The 19,743-nt window shown below is 37.9% G+C and overlaps 3 long non-coding RNA genes across 3 annotated transcripts; all 3 read right to left on the bottom strand.

The window, feature by feature from the left end:
- Positions 1–522: 522 nt before the first annotated feature.
- LOC125774096 (uncharacterized) lies at positions 523–10,059 on the bottom strand. Its single transcript, XR_007420591.1, has 2 exons — positions 9,831–10,059; positions 523–1,344 (listed from the first exon to the last, which is right to left on the bottom strand). It is a non-coding gene; the product is annotated as an uncharacterized LOC125774096 (long non-coding RNA).
- Positions 1,565–9,251, bottom strand: LOC125774093 (uncharacterized). Its single transcript, XR_007420589.1, has 5 exons — positions 8,678–9,251; positions 7,668–8,131; positions 5,222–5,833; positions 2,841–3,656; positions 1,565–2,092 (listed from the first exon to the last, which is right to left on the bottom strand). It is a non-coding gene; the product is annotated as an uncharacterized LOC125774093 (long non-coding RNA).
- Positions 10,060–15,459: 5,400 nt separating the features above from the next.
- On the bottom strand, positions 15,460–19,319 carry LOC125774094 (uncharacterized). Its single transcript, XR_007420590.1, has 2 exons — positions 18,975–19,319; positions 15,460–16,276 (listed from the first exon to the last, which is right to left on the bottom strand). It is a non-coding gene; the product is annotated as an uncharacterized LOC125774094 (long non-coding RNA).
- Between the last annotated feature and the right edge of the window lie 424 nt (positions 19,320–19,743).

The raw sequence follows: 19,743 nt of genomic DNA, 5'->3' as shown, positions 1-19,743 counted from the left end.
CTTTGACCAAAAACATCAACTTTGACCGAAATCATCATCTTTGGTTGCAAACTTCCAGTTTCCACCAATTTTGACCAAAAACATCAACGTTGACCGAAATCATCATCTTTGGTTGCAAACTTCCAGTTTCCACCAACTTTGACCAAAAACATCTACTTTGACCGAAATCATCATCTTTGGTTGCAAACTTCCAGTTTCCACCAACTTTGACCAAAAACATCTACTTTGACCGAAATCATCATATTTGGTTGCAAACTTCCAGTTTCCACCAACTTTGACCAAAAACATCTACTTTGACCGAAAACATCATCTATGGTTGCAAACTTCCAGTTTCCACCAACTTTGACCAAAAACATCTACTTTGACCGAAATCATCATCTTTGGTTGCAAACTTCCAGTTTCCACCAACTTTGTCCAAAAACATCTACTTTGACCGAAATCATCATCTTTGGTTGCAAACTTCCAGTTTCCACCAACTTTGACCAAAAACATCTACTTTGACTGAAAACATCATCTTTGGTCGCAAACTTCCAGTTTCCACCAACTTTGACCAAAAACATCAACTTTGACCGAAATCATCATCTTTTTTTGCAAACTTCCAGTTTCCACCAACTTTGACCAAAAACATCTACTTTGACCGAAATCATCATCTTTGGTTGCAAACTTCCAGTTTCCACCAATTTTGACCAAAAACATCAACTTCGACCGAAATCATCATCTTTGGTTGCAAACTTCCAGTTTCCACCAACTTTGACCAAAAACATCAACTTTGACCGAAATCATCATCTTTGGTTGCAAACTTCCAGTTTCCACCAACTTTGACCAAAAACATCTACTTTGACCGAAATCATCAACTTTGGTCGCAAACTTCCAGTTTCCACCAACTTTGACCAAAAACATCTACTTTGACCGAAAACATCATCTTTCTTTGCAAACTTCCAGTTTCCACCAACTTTGACCAAAAACATCTACTTTGACCGAAAACATCATCTTTGGTCGCAAACTTCCAGTTTCCACCAACTTTGACCAAAAACATCTACTTTGACCGAAATCATCATCTTTGGTTGCAAACTTCCAGTTTCCACCAACTTTGACCAAAAGCATCTACTTTGACTGAAAACATCATCTTTGGTCGCAAACATCCAGTTTCCACCAACTTTGACCAAAAACATCTACTTTGACCGAAATCATCATCTTTGGTTGCAAACTTCCGGTTTCCACCAACTTTGACCAAAAACATCTACTTTGACCGAAAACATCATCTTTGGTTGCAAACTTCCAGTTTCCACCAACTTTGACCAAAAACATCTACTTTGACCGAAAACATCAACTTTGGTCGCAAACCTCGAGTTTCCACCAACTTTGACCAAAAACATCAACTTTGACCGAAATCATCATCTTTGGTTGCAAACTTCCAGTTTCCACCAACTTTGACCAAACACATCTACTTTGACCGAAAACATCAAATTTGGTCGCAAACCTCGAGTTTCCACCAACTTTGACCAAAAACATCAACTTTGACCGAAAACATCATCTTTGGTCGCAAACCTCGAGTTTCCACCAAATTTGACAAAAAACATCAACTTTCACCGAAAACATCATCTTTGGTCGCAAACTTCCAGTTTCCACCAACTTTGACCAAAAACATCAACTTTGACCGAAATCATCATCTTTGGTTGCAAACTTCCAGTTTCCACCAACTTTGACCAAAAACATCTACTTTGACCGAAATCAACATCTTTGGTTGCAAACTTCCAGTTTCCACCAACTTTGACCAAAAACATCTACTTTGACCGAAATCATCATTTTTGGTTGCAAACTTCCAGTTTCCACCAACTTTGACCAAAAACATCTACTTTGACCGAAATCATCATCTTTGGTTGCAAACTTCCAGTTTCCACCAACTTTGACCAAAAACATCTACTTTGACCGAAAACATCATCTTTGGTCGCAAACTTCCAGTTTCCACCAACTTTGACCAAAAACATCTACTTTGACCGAAATCATCATCTTTGGTTGCAAACTTCCAGTTTCCACCAACTTTGACCAAAAACATCTACTTTGACCGAAAACATCAACTTTGGTCGCAAACCTCGAGTTTCCACCTACTTTGACCAAAAACATCTACTTTGACCGAAATCATCATCTTTGGTTGCAATCTTCCAGTTTCCACCAACTTTGACCAAAAACATCTACTTTTACCGAAAACATCAACTTTGGTCGCAAACCTCGAGTTTCCACCAACTTTGACCAAAAACATCAACTTTGACCGAAATCATCATCTTTGGTTGCAAACTTCCAGTTTCCACCAACTTTGACCAAAAACATCTACTTTGACCGAAATCATCAACTTTGGTCGCAAACTTCCAGTTTCCACCAACTTTGACCAAAAACATCTACTTTGACCGAAAACATCATCTTTGGTTGCAAACTTCCAGTTTCCACCAACTTTGACCAAAAACATCTACTTTGACCGAAATCATCATCTTTGGTTGCAAACTTCCAGTTTCCACCAACTTTGACCAAAAACATCAACTTCGACCGAAATCATCATCTTTGGTTGCAAACTTCCAGTTTCCACCAACTTTGACCAAAAACATCAACTTTGACCGAAATCATCATCTTTGGTTGCAAACTTCCAGTTTCCACAAACTTTGACCAAAAACATCTACTTTGACCGAAATCATCAACTTTGGTCGCAAACTTCCAGTTTCCACCAACTTTGACCAAAAACATCTACTTTGACCGAAAACATCATCTTTCTTTGCAAACTTCCAGTTTCCACCAACTTTGACCAAAAACATCTACTTTGACCGAAAACATCATCTTTGGTCGCAAACTTCCAGTTTCCACCAACTTTGACCAAAAACATCTACTTTGACCGAAATCATCATCTTTGGTTGCAAACTTCCAGTTTCCACCAACTTTGACCAGAAGCATCTACTTTGACTGAAAACATCATCTTTGGTCGCAAACTTCCAGTTTCCACCAACTTTGACCAAAAACATCAACTTTGACCGAAATCATCATCTTTGGTTGCAAACTTCCAGTTTCCACCAACTTTGACCAAAAACATCTACTTTGACCGAAATCATCATCTGTGGTTGCAAACTTCCAGTTTCCACCAACTTTGACCAAAAACATCTACTTTGACCGAAAACATCGTCTTTGGTTGCAAACTTCCAGTTTCCACCAACTTTGAGCAAAAACATCTACTTTGACCGAAATCATCAACTTTGGTCGCAAGCTTCCAGTTTCCACCAACTTTGACCAAAAACATCAACTTTGACCGAAAACATCAACTTTGGTCGCAAACCTCGAGTTTCCACCAACTTTGACCAAAAACATCAACTTTGACCGAAATCATCATCTTTGGTTGCAAACTTCCACTTTCCACCAATTTTGACCAAAAACATCAACTTTGACCGAAATCATCATCTTTGGTTGCAAACTTCCAGTTTCCACCAACTTTGACCAAAAACATCTACTTTGACCGAAATCATCATCTTTGGTTGCAAACTTCCAGTTTCCACCAACTTTGACCAAAAACATCTACTTTGACCGAAAACATCAAATTTGGTCGCAAACCTCGAGTTTCCACCAACTTTGACCAAAAACATCAACTTTGACCGAAAACATCAACTTTGGTCGCAAACCTCGAGTTTCCACCAACTTTGACCAAAAACATCTACATTGACCGAAATCATCATCTTTGGTTGCAAACTTCCAGTTTCCACCAACTTTGACCAAAAACATCTACTTTGACCGAAAACATCATCTTTGGTTGCAAACTTCCAGTTTCCACCAACTTTGACCAAAAACATCAACTTTGACCGAAATCATCAACTTTGGTTGCAAACTTCCAGTTTCCACCAACTTTGTCCAAAAACATCTACTTTGACCGAAAACATCATCTTTGGTTGCAAACTTCCAGTTTCCACCAACTTTGACCAAAAACATCTACTTTGACTGAAAACATCATCTTTGGTCGCAAACTTCCAGTTTCCACCAACTTTGACCAAAAACATCAACTTTGACCGAAATCATCATCTTTTTTTGCAAACTTCCAGTTTCCACCAACTTTGACCAAAAACATCTACTTTGACCGAAATCATCATCTTTGGTTGCAAACTTCCAGTTTCCACCAACTTTGACCAAAAAACATCAACTTTGACCGAAATCATCAACTTTGGTTGCAAACTTCCAGTTTCCACCAACTTTGACCAAAAACATCAACTTTGACCGAAATCATCATCTTTGGTTGCAAACTTCCAGTTTCCACAAACTTTGACCAAAAACATCTACTTTGACCGAAATCATCAACTTTGGTCGCAAACTTCCAGTTTCCACCAACTTTGACCAAAAACATCTACTTTGACCGAAATCATCATCTTTGGTTGCAAACTTCCAGTTTCCACCAACTTTGACCAAAAACATCTACTTTGACCGAAAACATCATCTTTGGTCGCAAACTTCCAGTTTCCACCAACTTTGACCAAAAACATCTACTTTGACCGAAATCATCATCTTTGGTTGCAAACTTCCAGTTTCCACCAACTTTGACCAGAAGCATCTACTTTGACTGAAAACATCATCTTTGGTCGCAAACTTCCAGTTTCCACCAACTTTGACCAAAAACATCAACTTTGACCGAAATCATCATCTTTGGTTGCAAACTTCCAGTTTCCACCAACTTTGACCAAAAACATCTACTTTGACCGAAAACATCATCTTTGGTTGCAAACTTCCAGTTTCCACCAACTTTGAGCAAAAACATCTATTTTGACCGAAATCATCATCTTTGGTTGCAAACTTCCAGTTTCCTCCAACTTTGACCAAAAACATCAACTTTGACCGAAAACATCATCTTTGGTCGCAAACTTCCAGTTTTCACCAACTTTGACCAAAAACATCAACTTTGACCGAAATCATCATCTTAAGTTGCAACCTTCCAGTTTCCACCAACTTTGACCAAAAACATCTACTTTGACCGAAATCATCATCTTTGGTTGCAAACTTCCAGTTTCCACCAACTTTGACCAAAAACATCTACTTTGACCGAAATCATCATCTTTGGTTGCAAACTTCCAGTTTCCACCAACTTTGACCAAAAACATCAACTTTGACCGAAATCATCATCTTTGGTTGCAAACTTCAAGTTTCCACCAACTTTGACCAAAAACATCAACTTTGACCGAAATCATCATCTTTGGTTGCAAACCTCGAGTTTCCACCAACTTTGACCAAAAACATCAACTTTGACCGAAATCATCATCTTTGGTTGCAAACTTCCAGTTTCCACCAACTTTGACCAAAAACATCAACTTTGACCGAAATCATCAACTTTGGTCGCAAACCTCGAGTTTCCACCAACTTTGACCAAAAACATCAACTTTGACCGAAATCATCATCTTAGGTTGCAACCTTCCAGTTTCCACCAACTTTGACCAAAAACATCTACTTTGACCGAAATCATCATCTTTGGTTGCAAACTTCCAGTTTCCACCAACTTTGACCAAAAACATCTACTTTGACCGAAATCATCATCTTTGGTTGCAAACTTCCAGTTTCCACCAACTTTGACCAAAAACATCAACTTTGACCGAAATCATCATCTTTGGTTGCAAACTTCCAGTTTCCACCAACTTTGACCAAAAACATCAACTTTGACCGAAATCATCATCTTTGGTTGCAAACCTCGAGTTTCCACCAACTTTGACCAAAAACATCAACTTTGACCGAAATCATCATCTTTGGTTGCAAACTTCCAGTTTCCACCAACTTTGACCAAAAACATCAACTTTGACCGAAATCATCAACTTTGGTCGCAAACCTCGAGTTTCCACCAACTTTGACCAAAAACATCAACTTTGACCGAAATCATCATCTTTGGTTGCAAACTTCCAGTTTCCACCAACTTTGACCAAAAACATCAACTTTGACCGAAATCATCATCTTTGGTTGCAAACTTCCAGTTTCCACCAACTTTGACCAAAAACATCTACTTTGACCGAAATCATCATCTTTGGTTGCAAACTTCAAGTTTCCACCAACTTTGACCAAAAACATCAACTTTGACCGAAATCATCATCTTTGGTTGCAAACTTCCAGTTTCCACCAACTTTGACCAAAAACATCAACTTTGACCGAAAACATCTTCTTTGGTCGCAAACTTCCAGTTTCCACCAACTTTGACCAAAAACATCAACTTTGACCGAAATCATCATCTTAGGTTGCAAACTTCCAGTTTCCACCAACTTTGACCAAAAACATCTACTTTGACCGAAATCATCATCTTTGGTTGCAAACTTCCAGTTTCCACCAACTTTGACCAAAAGCATCTACTTTGACCGAAATCATCATCTTTGGTTGCAAACTTCCAGTTTCCACCAACTTTGACCAGAAGCATCTACTTTGACTGAAAACATCATCTTTGGTCGCAAACTTCCAGTTTCCACCAACTTTGACCAAAAACATCAACTTTGACCGAAATCATCATCTTTGGTTGCAAACTTCCAGTTTCCACCAACTTTGACCAAAAACATCTACTTTGACCGAAAACATCATCTTTGGTTGCAAACTTCCAGTTTCCACCAACTTTGACCAAAAACATCTACTTTGACCGAAATCATCATCTTTGGTTGCAAACTTCCAGTTTCCACCAACTTTGACCAAAAACATCAACTTTGACCGAAAACATCATCTTTGGTCGCAAACTTCCAGTTTTCACCAACTTTGACCAAAAACATCTACTTTGACCGAAATCATCATCTTAGGTTGCAACCTTCCAGTTTCCACCAACTTTGACCAAAAACATCTACTTTGACCGAAATCATCATCTTTGGTTGCAAACTTCCAGTTTCCACCAACTTTGACCAAAACATCTACTTTGACCGAAATCATCATCTTTGGTTGCAAACTTCCAGTTTCCACCACTTTGACCAAAAACATCAACTTTGACCGAAATCATCATCTTTGGTTGCAAACTTCCAGTTTCCACCAACTTTGACCAAAAACATCAACTTTGACCGAAAACATCTTCTTTGGTCGCAAACTTCCAGTTTTCACCAACTTTGACCAAAAACATCTACTTTGACCGAAATCATCATCTTAGGTTGCAACCTTCCAGTTTCCACCAACTTTGACCAAAAACATCTACTTTGACCGAAATCATCATCTTTGGTTGCAAACTTCCAGTTTCCACCAACTTTGACCAAAAACATCAACTTTGACCGAAAACATCATCTTTGGTCGCAAACTTCCAGTTTCCACCAACTTTGACCAAAAAACATCAACTTTGACCGAAATCATCAACTTTGGTCGCAAACCTCGAGTTTCCACCAACTTTGACCAAAAACATCAACTTTGACCGAAATCATCATCTTTGGTTGCAAACTTCCAGTTTCCACCAACTTTGACCAAAACATCAACTTTGACCGATATCATCATCTTTGGTTGCAAACTTCCAGTTTCCACCAACTTTGACCAAAAACATCTACTTTGACCGAAATCATCATCTTTGGTTGCAAACTTCAAGTTTCCTCCAACTTTGACCAAAAACATCAACTTTGACCGAAATCATCATCTTTGGTTGCAAACTTCCAGTTTCCACCAACTTTGACCAAAAACATCAACTTTGACCGAAAACATCAACTTTGGTCGCAAACTTCCAGTTTCCACCAACATTGACCAAAAACATCAACTTTGACCGAAATCATCATCTTTGGTTGCAAACTTCCAGTTTCCACCAACTTTGACCAAAAACATCTACTTTGACCGAAATCATCATCTTTGGTTGCAAACTTCCAGTTTCCACCAACTTTGACCAAAAACATCTACTTTGACCGAAATCATCATCTTTGGTTGCAAACTTCCAGTTTCCACCAACTTTGACAAAAAAACATCAACTTTGACCGAAAACATCATCTTTGGTTGCAAACTTCCAGTTTTCCACCAACTTTGACCAAAAACATCTACTTTGACCGAAAACATCATCTTTGGTCGCAAACTTCCAGTTTCCACCAACTTTGACCAAAAACATCTACTTTGACCGAAATCATCATCTTTGGTTGCAAACCTCGAGTTTCCACCAACTTTGACCAAAAACATCTACTTTGACCGAAATCATCATCTTTGGTTTGCAAACTTCAGTTTCCACCAACTTTGACCAAAAACATCAACTTTGACCGAAAACATCATCTTTGGTCGCAAACCTCAAGTTTCACCAATTTTGACAAAAAACATCAACTTTGACCGAAAAACATCATCTTTGGTTGCAAACTTCCAGTTTCCACCAACTTTGACCAAAAACATCAACTTTGACCGAAAACATCATCTTTGGTCGCAAACTTCCAGTTTCCACCAACTTTGACCAAAAACATCAACTTTGACCGAAATCATCATCTTTGGTTGCAAACTTCCAGTTTCCACCAACTTTGACCAAAAACATCTACTTTGACCGAAATCATCATCTTTGGTTGCAAACTTCCAGTTTCCACCAACTTTGACCAAAAACATCTACTTTTGACCGAAATCATCATCTTTGGTTGCAAACTTCCAGTCTCCACCAACTTTGACCAAAAACATCAACTTTGACCGAAATCATCATCTTTGGTTGCAAACTTCCAGTTTCCACCAACTTTGACCAAAAACATCAACTTTGACCGAAAACATCAACTTTTGGTCGCAAACCTCGAGTTTCCACCAACTTTGACCAAAAACATCTACTTTGACCGAAATCATCATCTTTGGTTGCAAACTTCCAGTTTCCACCAACTTTGACCAAAAACATCTACTTTGACCGAAATCATCATCTTTGGTTGCAAACTTCAAGTTTCCACCAACTTTGAAAAAAAAACATCTACTTTGACCGAAATCATCATCTTTGGTTGCAAACTTCCAGTTTCCACCAACTTTGACCACAAACATCAACTTTAATCGCAAACTTCCAGTTTCCACCAACTTTGACCAAAAACATCAACTTTGACCGAAATCATCATCTTTGGTTGCAAACTTCCAGTTTCCACCAACTTTGACCAAAAACATCTACTTTGACCGAAATCATCATCTTTGGTTGCAAACTTCCAGTTTCCCACCAACTTTGACAAAAAACATCTACTTTGACCGAAATCATCATCTTTGGTTGCAAACTTCCAGTTTCCACCAACTTTGACCAAAAACATCAACTTTGACCGAAATCATCATCTTTGGTTGCAAACTTCAAGTTTCCACCAACTTTGACCAAAAACATCAACTTGACCGAAATCATCATTTTTCTTTTGCAAACTTCCAGTTTCCACCAACTTTGACCAAAAACATCAACTTTGACCGAAATCATCTTCTTTGGTCGCAAACTTCCAGTTTCCACCAACTTTGACCAAAAACATCAACTTTGACCGAAATCATCATCTTTGGTTGCAAACTTCCAGTTTCCACCAACTTTGACCAAAAACATCTACTTTGACCGAAATCATCATCTTTGGTTGCAAACTTCCAGTTTCCACCAACTTTGACCAAAAACATCAACTTTGACCGAAAACATCATCTTTGGTTGCAAACTTCCAGTTTCCACCAACTTTGACCAAAAACATCAACTTTGACCGAAATCATCATCTTTGGTTGCAAACTTCCAGTTTCCACCAACGTTGACCAAAAACATCAACTTTGACTGAAAACATCAAATTTGGTCGCAAACCTCGAGTTTCCACCAACTTTGACCAAAAACATCTACTTTGACCGAAATCATCATCTTTGGTTGCAAACTTCCAGTTTCCACCAACTTTGACCAGAAGCATCTACTTTGACTGAAAACATCATCTTTGGTCGCAAACTTCCAGTTTCCACCAACTTTGACCAAAAACATCAACTCTGACCGAGATCATCATCTTTGGTTGCAAACTTCCAGTTTCCACCAACTTTGACCAAAAACATCTACTTTGACCGAAATCATCATCTGTGGTTGTGTGATATGTTTTAAATGTAACTATTTACGACCACAAAATAACACTGGAGGTTGACGTGATATACTTTAAAACTAAACTTTTATTACAACGCTTCGCGATCGGGGCAGAGTTTCCTCGTATTTCGTTCGAACCTTTTTTCTGTCGTTCTTTGCCACCGACACCCTATTTATATCCAATTCCCTTATGTAAAATAGTCTAGTCTACTTATGTAATAATTATGATTCTACCTAAGCCTATAAGTCTATCCCTATCGTATTTACTCGCTATCCTATTCTATCCTACCAGTGCTGCTCATTAGCCAATCGTGGCGTCCCTGTTCCTGCCCTATTCTTTCCTAGTCGTTTTCTTACTATAACTTATTTTTATATTTGCTTACTATAAACTTATATTTATATTGCGACTTCGCATTGCCTATGCGTAGGCGTCACACCTCCCCCCTTTTTTAAAAATGAAAATCGTACAGTATAGATTTTCACCCTTTTATTAATCTGTTTTTGTGTACAGTGCTTTCCTTTTTGCTATATTTGTTTACGATAGTGCAATTAGGTTCTTGTATTTTAGATACTACGTATGGACCTAGATATAATGGATCTAACTTCTTCCTGTTTTCGTTTTTTAGGTATACTACATCTCCTGGTTTAATTATAAGAGGATTGATTTTACAGTTTTCTGCAGCTTGTCTTTTTTCCTTTTGGTCAATTAATTTTTTTCGCGCTATTCCGTTGGATTTTTGCAATTTATACTTTAACTCATTGTAATATTGTTCGTGATTGTATACTGGTTCTATATTGCGTGTCACTACATCTTGTGGAAGGTTTGCTTTTCTTCCAAACAACAGTTCAAATGGTGTGTACCCAGTGTCTGTGTGTGGGGTGGTATTGTATGTGAACTCATAGAATTTTATCCAGTTATCCCAATCGTCCCCATGCTCGTTAGTGAAAGATCTCAAGAATTCATTCAAAGTCCTGTGGTTTCGCTCTAGGCCGCCTATGGTTTGAGGATGGTATGCCGTCGCAAATGTTTGTTTGATGCCCAATATTTCCGTTAGTTTTTTAAACACCTCATTATTATACTCTAATCCTTGGTCTGATCTGATTTCTATGAACTTTCCATAAGTTAGTATCAAATTTTCGACTAACGCCTTTGCTACTGTGTTCGCTTCCTTGTTTTGTGTTGGTATTAATACCACATATTTTGTTAGGTCACATTGTATGGTGATAGCGTATCTGTTGTTCTTTGGCGTTTTTGGAAGGGGTCCTACTGTGTCGATTGAAACGGTATCGAATGGCCGAGTAGGTGTCGTTGTGATAACGGATTTCTCTTTAGTGTGCCTCGTTGCTTTGTTCACTTTACATGTTTCACAATCATTGACAAATTTTTTTATTTCATCCTTCATATTCTTCCATTTAAACTTTTCTCGTATTTTGAGGTATAAGCGGTATTGACCGACATGTCCTCCCGAAGGCGACATGTGATAGTTTTCTAAAATATTTTGAATTTCCTCCCTTTTTGAAATCCAGCTGGGTGGGGTGAATGCAACTATCTCGAACCCGGAAATGGCCATATTTGCGATTTCCTTTAGGGTCTGTATCGAGTAATATTGAAACAAAATGTCTTCTGTAGAAATAGCTATCCTATTGCGATTGTACTTCTTTGCTAGCTGAGACAATTGTAGAAGAGCAGCCTCGAGTGCCTGACTTCCATTTTGATTAAGTATGATCTTAATATTGCCCAACTCCTTGTTATAATTATTATTGAAGAGCGCTATTTTAATGGTATTCATATTTACTTCGGATCGCACTTTCAACAGTTTATTTACCTCGTTTGGGTTTTCTGTTAACCACAGCGTGGGTTCTGATATATGTTCTTGTACCTTCTGTTCCGGTTGTCGCCCTTCCTTAAGTGATTTTGACATTGATCTGGTGGTAGCTAACAATACTGCATTTTCTCTGATGGCGTTTGCACTTTCTTGCATTGACTTAAGTTGTTGGGAATCAGTGACTATTCTTGACAATGCATCTGCCCCTGTGTTCATTTTTCCTTGCACGAATTCGACCTCGAAATCAAACTCCTCCAGGTCTAGTCTCATTCGTGTTAGCTTTGATGTAGGGTTTTTCATGTTGAACAGATAAACCAGTGGCCTATGATCTGTTCGAACCCTGAACTTTTTTCCAAAAATGTATGGTTTGAAATAATTCACAGCCCAGTGAATGGCTGCTAGCTCTTTTTCAATGGTCGGTTTCGATTTTTCCCCTTTTGTAAAGGTTCTACTGGCATATGCAATTGGAAGATCATTACCGTTAGTAATTTGAGAAAGGATGGCTCCGCATGCTATATCTGATGCGTCCGTGGTTAATATAAATTCTTTTTCGAAATCTGGATATTGTAATATAGTAGGTGATATAAGGTTCTTCCTAAGGGTGTCAAAAGCATATTGACATTCGGTAGACCAGTTAAATGTAGCTCCTTTTTTTAATAGACTATTCAGCGGTTTTGCTACTTCAGCAAAGTTGCGAACAAACTTGCGGTAGTAGTTACAGAAGGCTACGAATCTTCTGACTTCATCCACATTTTGTGGCACAGGGTAGTTTTTAATTGTGTCGAACTTAGTCTCGTCCGGATATATACCCTTATCGGTAATCTTGTGACCCAAATAGGTGACACTATTTTGGAAAAATTTGCATTTTTCCGGATTGAGCTTCAGGTTGTACTGTCGCAGTCTATCAAACACTTTTATTAAATTCTGAAGATGGTGTTTAACTGTACAGCCTGTTATGATGATGTCATCTATGTAAACAAATGCGCTATCTGGCGTCAGTCCCGCCATCGCTATAGTTATCATGCGTTGAAAGCTATTTGGGCTAATATTTAAGCCAAAGGGTAACCTCTTGTATTGAAAGTGTCCCGCAGAGGTTGAAAATGCTGTATACTTTCTCGATTCTTTATCCAGCGGTATTTGATGGAACCCGGACATGAGATCTAGAGTTGTAAAGTATTTCGCTCTACCCAGTTGGTCTAGTATTGCATCAATTCGCGGCAGTGGAAATTTATCAGGCATTATTTTTTTATTTAACTGTCGGTAATCTACTACGAGTCTCCATTTTTTTCCTTCTCCCGATTTTTTTGGCACCAATAATATGGGGGAGTTATAGGATGAAACAGAGTGTTCGATTATATCGTCTTTTAACATTTTATCAACCTGGGTTTTTATTTCTTCAGCCTGTGCATGTATTTGTTTGTAGTTTGGAATGTAACATGGTGTATTATCTTTCAACTGTATCGACTGTGTATAAAAATTGTTTGTGGTAATTTGATCTTCATTTATGCAAAATATATCCGTATATTTTAATATAAGGTTTTCTAGGTCGTTTTTAATATATTGTGGAACATTTGATGTATCTATAGTATTAATTATAGTTTTGAGCCTAGAAGTTGCGGAGACAGAAGAAGGGGGAGATTGCGTCTTTACGTTATAGTTTTTTACTAGATCAATTTGGGGTCTGAATGATCTTTTACTGATAAACACATTATTTTCAGTAGTATTTATAAACTTAACGTATTGATTTTCCTTTGATATGATAGAATTTCCACAAAATACTCCTGGCCTGATTTCCTCAGCTAGCACAATAGATTCTTCGTTTATATTTGGTAAATTAACCTTTTGTATGACCTCACTTCTTATTGGCAGCACGAAGCCGTCATTATGTTTGTCCTCTATAGGATGGCAGACAGTTGAGCCATTGTGATTGAAGATTAATAACCAGTGCTCGTAATCAATTATGCACCTATAGTTAGCGAAAAAATCTCTTCCCAGTATACCGTCTGCGCCGATATCTATCTCTTTTGGTATAACATGAAATTGGTGTTTAATGTATGCGTCACCAAAATTCATGGTAGTATGCGTAGTGGCTAGCGTATCAATTGAGTGTGTAGTAATACCTTTTAAATTAATCTTGTTCTGGGAGTGTATCGGGTGGTTAGGTTTAATTTTGTTTATTTTAAACAAGGATACATCTGCTCCGGTATCTACTATGAGTTCGCTAAAATCATTATATGCCATTTCTAATTTTATTTTAATGTAATTATTAGCGTTCAAATTAACTGCTAAGATTGGCAGTCTGTAGGCTGCTGGCTTTCTTCTAAAAAATTATATTCTTCTGTGTTTTGTGCAGAATAAACTCTATTATTTTTTCTGTTTGTGTTTCCGAAAAATTGTCTGTTGGATTGATTAGAGAAATTATTCCGTTGATATCTATTGGGTGTTTGCCTATATCCGTTACTATTGCCTCTATACTGTTGTCTGTGGTTGTAAGTATTACTTGTGTATCTATTTGGGTTTCTATTTGGGTTGTAATTGTTTCCTCTAAACGAGAGGACTTGTGTTGAACTGTGGATTCTCTCACTTTCTAGCACTTTTTCTGTTGCATCTAATATGGAAGAATACTGCCCTGCTTGTAATATTATTTTTGTTTCGGCATGCTTTACTTTTTCAATTAGTGTTTCAACACCTCGCTTAACTGCCATATCATTCGCTACTTTTTCGGGAATACTTTGTTTTAGATACATTATTTTTAGTTTCGTGCTAAGTGTTTCTACTTCCTTACACAAGCACTTGGTATCTGTATAGCGGATTGATTTTAATTCTCCTATTAGTTTGTCCGGATTTATTCTTTCTTGGCACCGTTCTTTTACATCGTTAATAAGGGTTTCAAAGTCGGTAATGTTTGGGGCTAGCCCAAATTGTGCTTTTCCTGTCAATCGTGTTTTGAGGAACTCTACTAATATCTGTTTAGTATCTTTTGGGTAAAGCTTTTTTAATAAGTTTGCCGAACCCAAAAAATTTTCAAGGCTGTCGGGATTGCCGTCATACAGTTGCACCAGTGTCGCAGCAGTCTTTATATCGAAATCTTCCATTTTGTGAGGTTTCCAACGATTTAGCACAATACTAACTTTAGCTAATGTTTTAAGTTTAAAGTGAACTCTGTTTTGTAACTGGAAGTTAATATATGAAAGAATGTTATTGTAGTAGCTGTTGGCAGATTTATTTATGGCTTCAATTTCTTCTGCCGCATCTGTATCTTTTAACCGGGATGCTAGGTGTTTAATTTTCACATACGAGTCATATGCGGAAATATTGTACTGTTCAATCAGACATTTGCGGAACTTTTTACCACCTGGCTTTAATTTTTCCTCAATTTCTTGTAATCTTTTTATGTACTGACGTATTTTAGACAGCATTTATGCGAGCATGTGGAATGACGGTATAACTTTTATGAGCATTTTTCAGTGTTGTGAGAGTGAGTGATTGTAGTATTGTATGGAGTGTAGTGAGAGGCAATATGAATGTGCTTAATTACGTATGTATGTGTATATATTCCCGAGTGACATTGAACAGCGGAAAAAAATAATTGACCAATTACAAAATATTACCTATTTTTCGGAAAATTTATAATAGATATTTGCTAAACTACTTTGTTCAAGCCTAATTGATCTACGATTTTTTTTTTTTTTTTTTTTTTTTACTCACGCATGGGGAATTATCGCACACTATCGTTTGTTCCGCTATCTTCGTTCGATGTTGTTACTGCTGCCCGTCGTAGGTTACTCACAGTTGATCACTCATTCCTTCCTGGTGATACTGCCGCCCGTCGTAGATTGTAGATCTCTCAGTCGATCACTCATTCCTTCACGTTCGTAAGGATCTTCCGGATAGCTCGCTGTGATGTCATTGCCCGTACTGTTCTCATCGTCAATGTTCTGCGTTAGTGACTCTTCGGTTATCCACTACTGTCGTAAAGTTTTGCTCACATTTTCGGTTTCCTGCTTGTCACACAATCTCGTTCACTCTTTCGGCTTATTTTTCACTCGTTCAACGTATTCTTCACTCTTTGTGCTTACGGTTGCTTACGGTCATACTTTGCACTTGTAACATTGATCACTGACACTCTCTCGCTCTCGCTATCGTCGTTGATGGGATCCTTAATGATCCTGCCTGTTTCGTCCTACGACACTTTTTCTCACCGTTGGGGGATCAATTTGAGCGATCGGTTGCCCGTACGTTCATCGGTCGTTGCACTTATATCGTTAGCGTAGTTCCTCCGAATTTGTGGTGGTAGCTTTACGGTTAATAGTTACTATTCTTGTTGCAACTTACACACTGTACCGTTACTATTTTGAATGATTTTTTTTTTTTTGTAGTTCGCGTCGTCATGTACATTACATGATCACGGTCGCCATGTGATATGTTTTAAATGTAACTATTTACGACCACAAAATAACACTGGAGGTTGACGTGATATACTTTAAAAACTAAACTTTTATTACAACGCTTCGCGATCGGGCAGAGTTTCCTCGTATTTCGTTCGAACCTTTTTTCTGTCGTTCTTTGCCACCGACACCCTATTTATATCCAATTCCCTTATGTAAAATAGTCTAGTCTACTTATGTAATAATTATGATTCTACCTAAGCCTATAAGTCTATCCCTATCGTATTTACTCGCTATCCTATTCTATCCTACCAGTACTGCTCATTAGCCAATCGTGGCGTCCCTGTTCCTGCCCTATTCTTTCCTAGTCGTTTTCTTACTATAACTTATTTTTATATTTGCTTACTATAAACTTATATTTATATTGCGACTTCGCATTGCCTATGCGTAGGCGTCACAGTTGCAAACTTCCAGTTTCCACCAACTTTGACCAAAAACATCTACTTTGACCGAAATCATCATCTTTGGTTGCAAACTTCCAGTTTCCACCAACTTTGAGCAAAAACATCTACTTTGACCGAAATCATCATCTTTGGTTGCAAACTTCCAGTTTCCACCAACTTTGACCAAAAACATCAACTTCGACCGAAATCATCATCTTTGGTTGCAAACTTCCAGTTTCCACCAACTTTGACCGAAAACATCTACTTTGACCGAAATCATCAACTTAGACCGAAATCATCATCTTTGGTTGCAAACTTCCAGTTTCCACCAACTTTGACCAAAAACATCTACTTTGACCAAAAACATCATCTTTGGTTGCAAACTTCCAGTTTCCACCAACTTTGACCAAAAACATCAACTTTGACCGAAATCATCATATTTGGTCGCAAACCTCAAGTTTCCACCAACTTTGACAAAAAACATCAACTTTGACCGAAAACATCATCTTTGGTTGCAAACTTCCAGTTTCCACCAACTTTGACCAAAAACATCTACTTTGACCGAAAACATCATCTTTGGTCGCAAACTTTCAGTTTCCACCAACTTTGACCAAAAACATCAACTTTGACCGAAAGCATCATCTTTGGTTGCAAACTTCCAGTTTCCACCAACTTTGACCAAAAACATCTACTTTGACCGAAATCATCATCTTTGGTTGCAAACTTCCAGTTTCCACCAACTTTGACCAAAAACATCTACTTTGACCGAAATCATCATCTTTGGTTGCAAACTTCCAGTTTCCACCAACTTTGACCAAAAACATCAACTTTGACCGAAAACATCATCTTTGGTCGCAAACCTCAAGTTTCCACCAACTTTGACAAAAAACATCAACTTTGACCAAAAACATCATCTTTGGTTGCAAACTTCCGGTTTCCACCAACTTTGACCAAAAACATCAACTTTGACCGAAAACATCATCTTTGGTCGCAAACTTCCAGTTTCCACCAACTTTGACCAAAAACATCTACTTTGACCGAAATCATCATCTTTGGTTGCAAACTTCCAGTTTCCACCAACTTTGACCGAAAACATCTACTTTGACCGAAATCATCAACTTTAGTCGCAAACCTCGAGTTTCCACCAACTTTGACCAAAAACATCTACTTTGACCGAAATCATCATCTTTGGTTGCAAACTTCCAGTTTCCACCAGCTTTGACCAAAAACATCTACTTTGACCGAAATCATCATCTTTAGTTGCAAACTTCCAGTTTCCACCAACTTTGACCAAAAACATCAACTTTAGTCGCAAACCTCGAGTTTCCACCAACTTAGACCAAAAACATCAACTTTAGTCGCAAACCTCCAGTTTCCACCAACTTTGACCAAAAACATCTACTTTGACCAAAAACATCAACTTTAGTCGCAAAACTCGAGTTTCCACCAACTTTGACCAAAAACATCAACTTTGACCGAAATCATCATCTTTGGTTGCAAACTTTCAGTTTCCACCAACTTTGACCAAAAACATCTACTTTGACCGAAATCATCATCTTTGGTTGCAAACTTCCAGTTTCCACCAACTTTGACCAAAAACATCTACTTTGACCGAAATCATCAACTTTAGTCGCAAACCTCGAGTTTCCAAAAACTTTGACCAAAAACATCAACTTTGACCGAAATCATCATCTTTGGTTGCAAACTTCCAGTTTCCACCAACTTTGACCAAAAACATCTACTTTGACCGAAATCATCATCTTTGGTTGCAAACTTCCAGTTTCCACCAGCCTTGACCAAAAACATCTACTTTGACCGAAATCATCATCTTTGGTTGCAAACTTCCAGTTTCCACCAACTTTGACCGAAAACATCTACTTTGACCGAAATCATCATCTTTGGTTGCAAACTTCCAGTTTCCACCAACTTTGACCAAAAACATCAACTTTAGTCGCAAACCTCGAGTTTCCACCAACTTAGACCAAAAACATCAACTTTAGTCGCAAACTTCGAGTTTCCACCAACTTTGACCAAACACATCTACTTTGACCAAAAACATCAACTTTAGTCGCAAACCTCGAGTTTCCACCAACTTTGACCAAAAACATCAACTTTGACCGAAATCATCATCTTTGGTTGCAAAATTCCAGTTTCCACCAACTTTGACCAAAAACATCTACTTTGACCGAAATCATCATCTTTGGTTGCAAACTTCCAGTTTCCACCAACTTTGACCAAAAACATCTACTTTGACCGAAATCATCATCTTTGGTTGCAAACTTCTGTGATATGTTTTAAATGTAACTATTTACGACCACAAAATAACACTGGAGGTTGACGTGATATACTTTAAAAACTAAACTTTTATTACAACGCTTCGCAATCGGGCAGAGTTTCCTCGTATTTCGTTCGAACCTTTTTTTTGTCGTTCTTTGCCACCGACACCCTATTTATATCCAATTCCCTTATGTAAAATAGTCTAGCCTACTTATGTAATAATTATGATTCTACCTAAGCCTATAAGTCTATCCCTATCGTATTTACTCGCTATCCTATTCTATCCTACCAGTACTGCTCATTAGCCAATCGTGGCGTCCCTGTTCCTGCCCTATTCTTTCCTAGTCGTTTTCTTACTATAACTTATTTTTATATTTGCTTACTATAAACTTATATTTATATTGCGACTTCGCATTGCCTATGCGTAGGCGTCACACCTCCCCCCTTTTTTAAAAATGAAAATCGTACAGTATAGATTTTCACCCTTTTATTAATCTGTTCTTGTGTACAGTGCTTTCCTTTTTGCTATATTTGTTTACGATAGTGCAATTAGGTTCTTGTATTTTAGATACTACGTATGGACCTAGATATAATGGATCTAACTTCTTCCTGTTTTCGTTTTTTAGGTATACTACATCTCCTGGTTTAATTATAAGAGGATTGATTTTACAGTTTTCTGCAGCTTGTCTTTTTTCCTTTTGGTCAATTAATTTTTTTCGCGCTATTCCGTTGGATTTTTGCAATTTATACTTTAACTCATTGTAATATTGTTCGTGATTGTATACTGGTTCTATATTGCGTGTCACTACATCTTGTGGAAGGTTTGCTTTTCTTCCAAACAACAGTTCAAATGG

This window comes from Anopheles funestus (genome assembly GCF_943734845.2).
Source record: "Anopheles funestus chromosome X unlocalized genomic scaffold, idAnoFuneDA-416_04 X_unloc_8, whole genome shotgun sequence".
NCBI lineage: Eukaryota > Metazoa > Arthropoda > Insecta > Diptera > Culicidae > Anopheles > Anopheles funestus.
The sequence above is the reverse complement of the archived record's forward strand: the minus strand, read 5'-3'. Positions and strand labels throughout refer to the sequence as shown.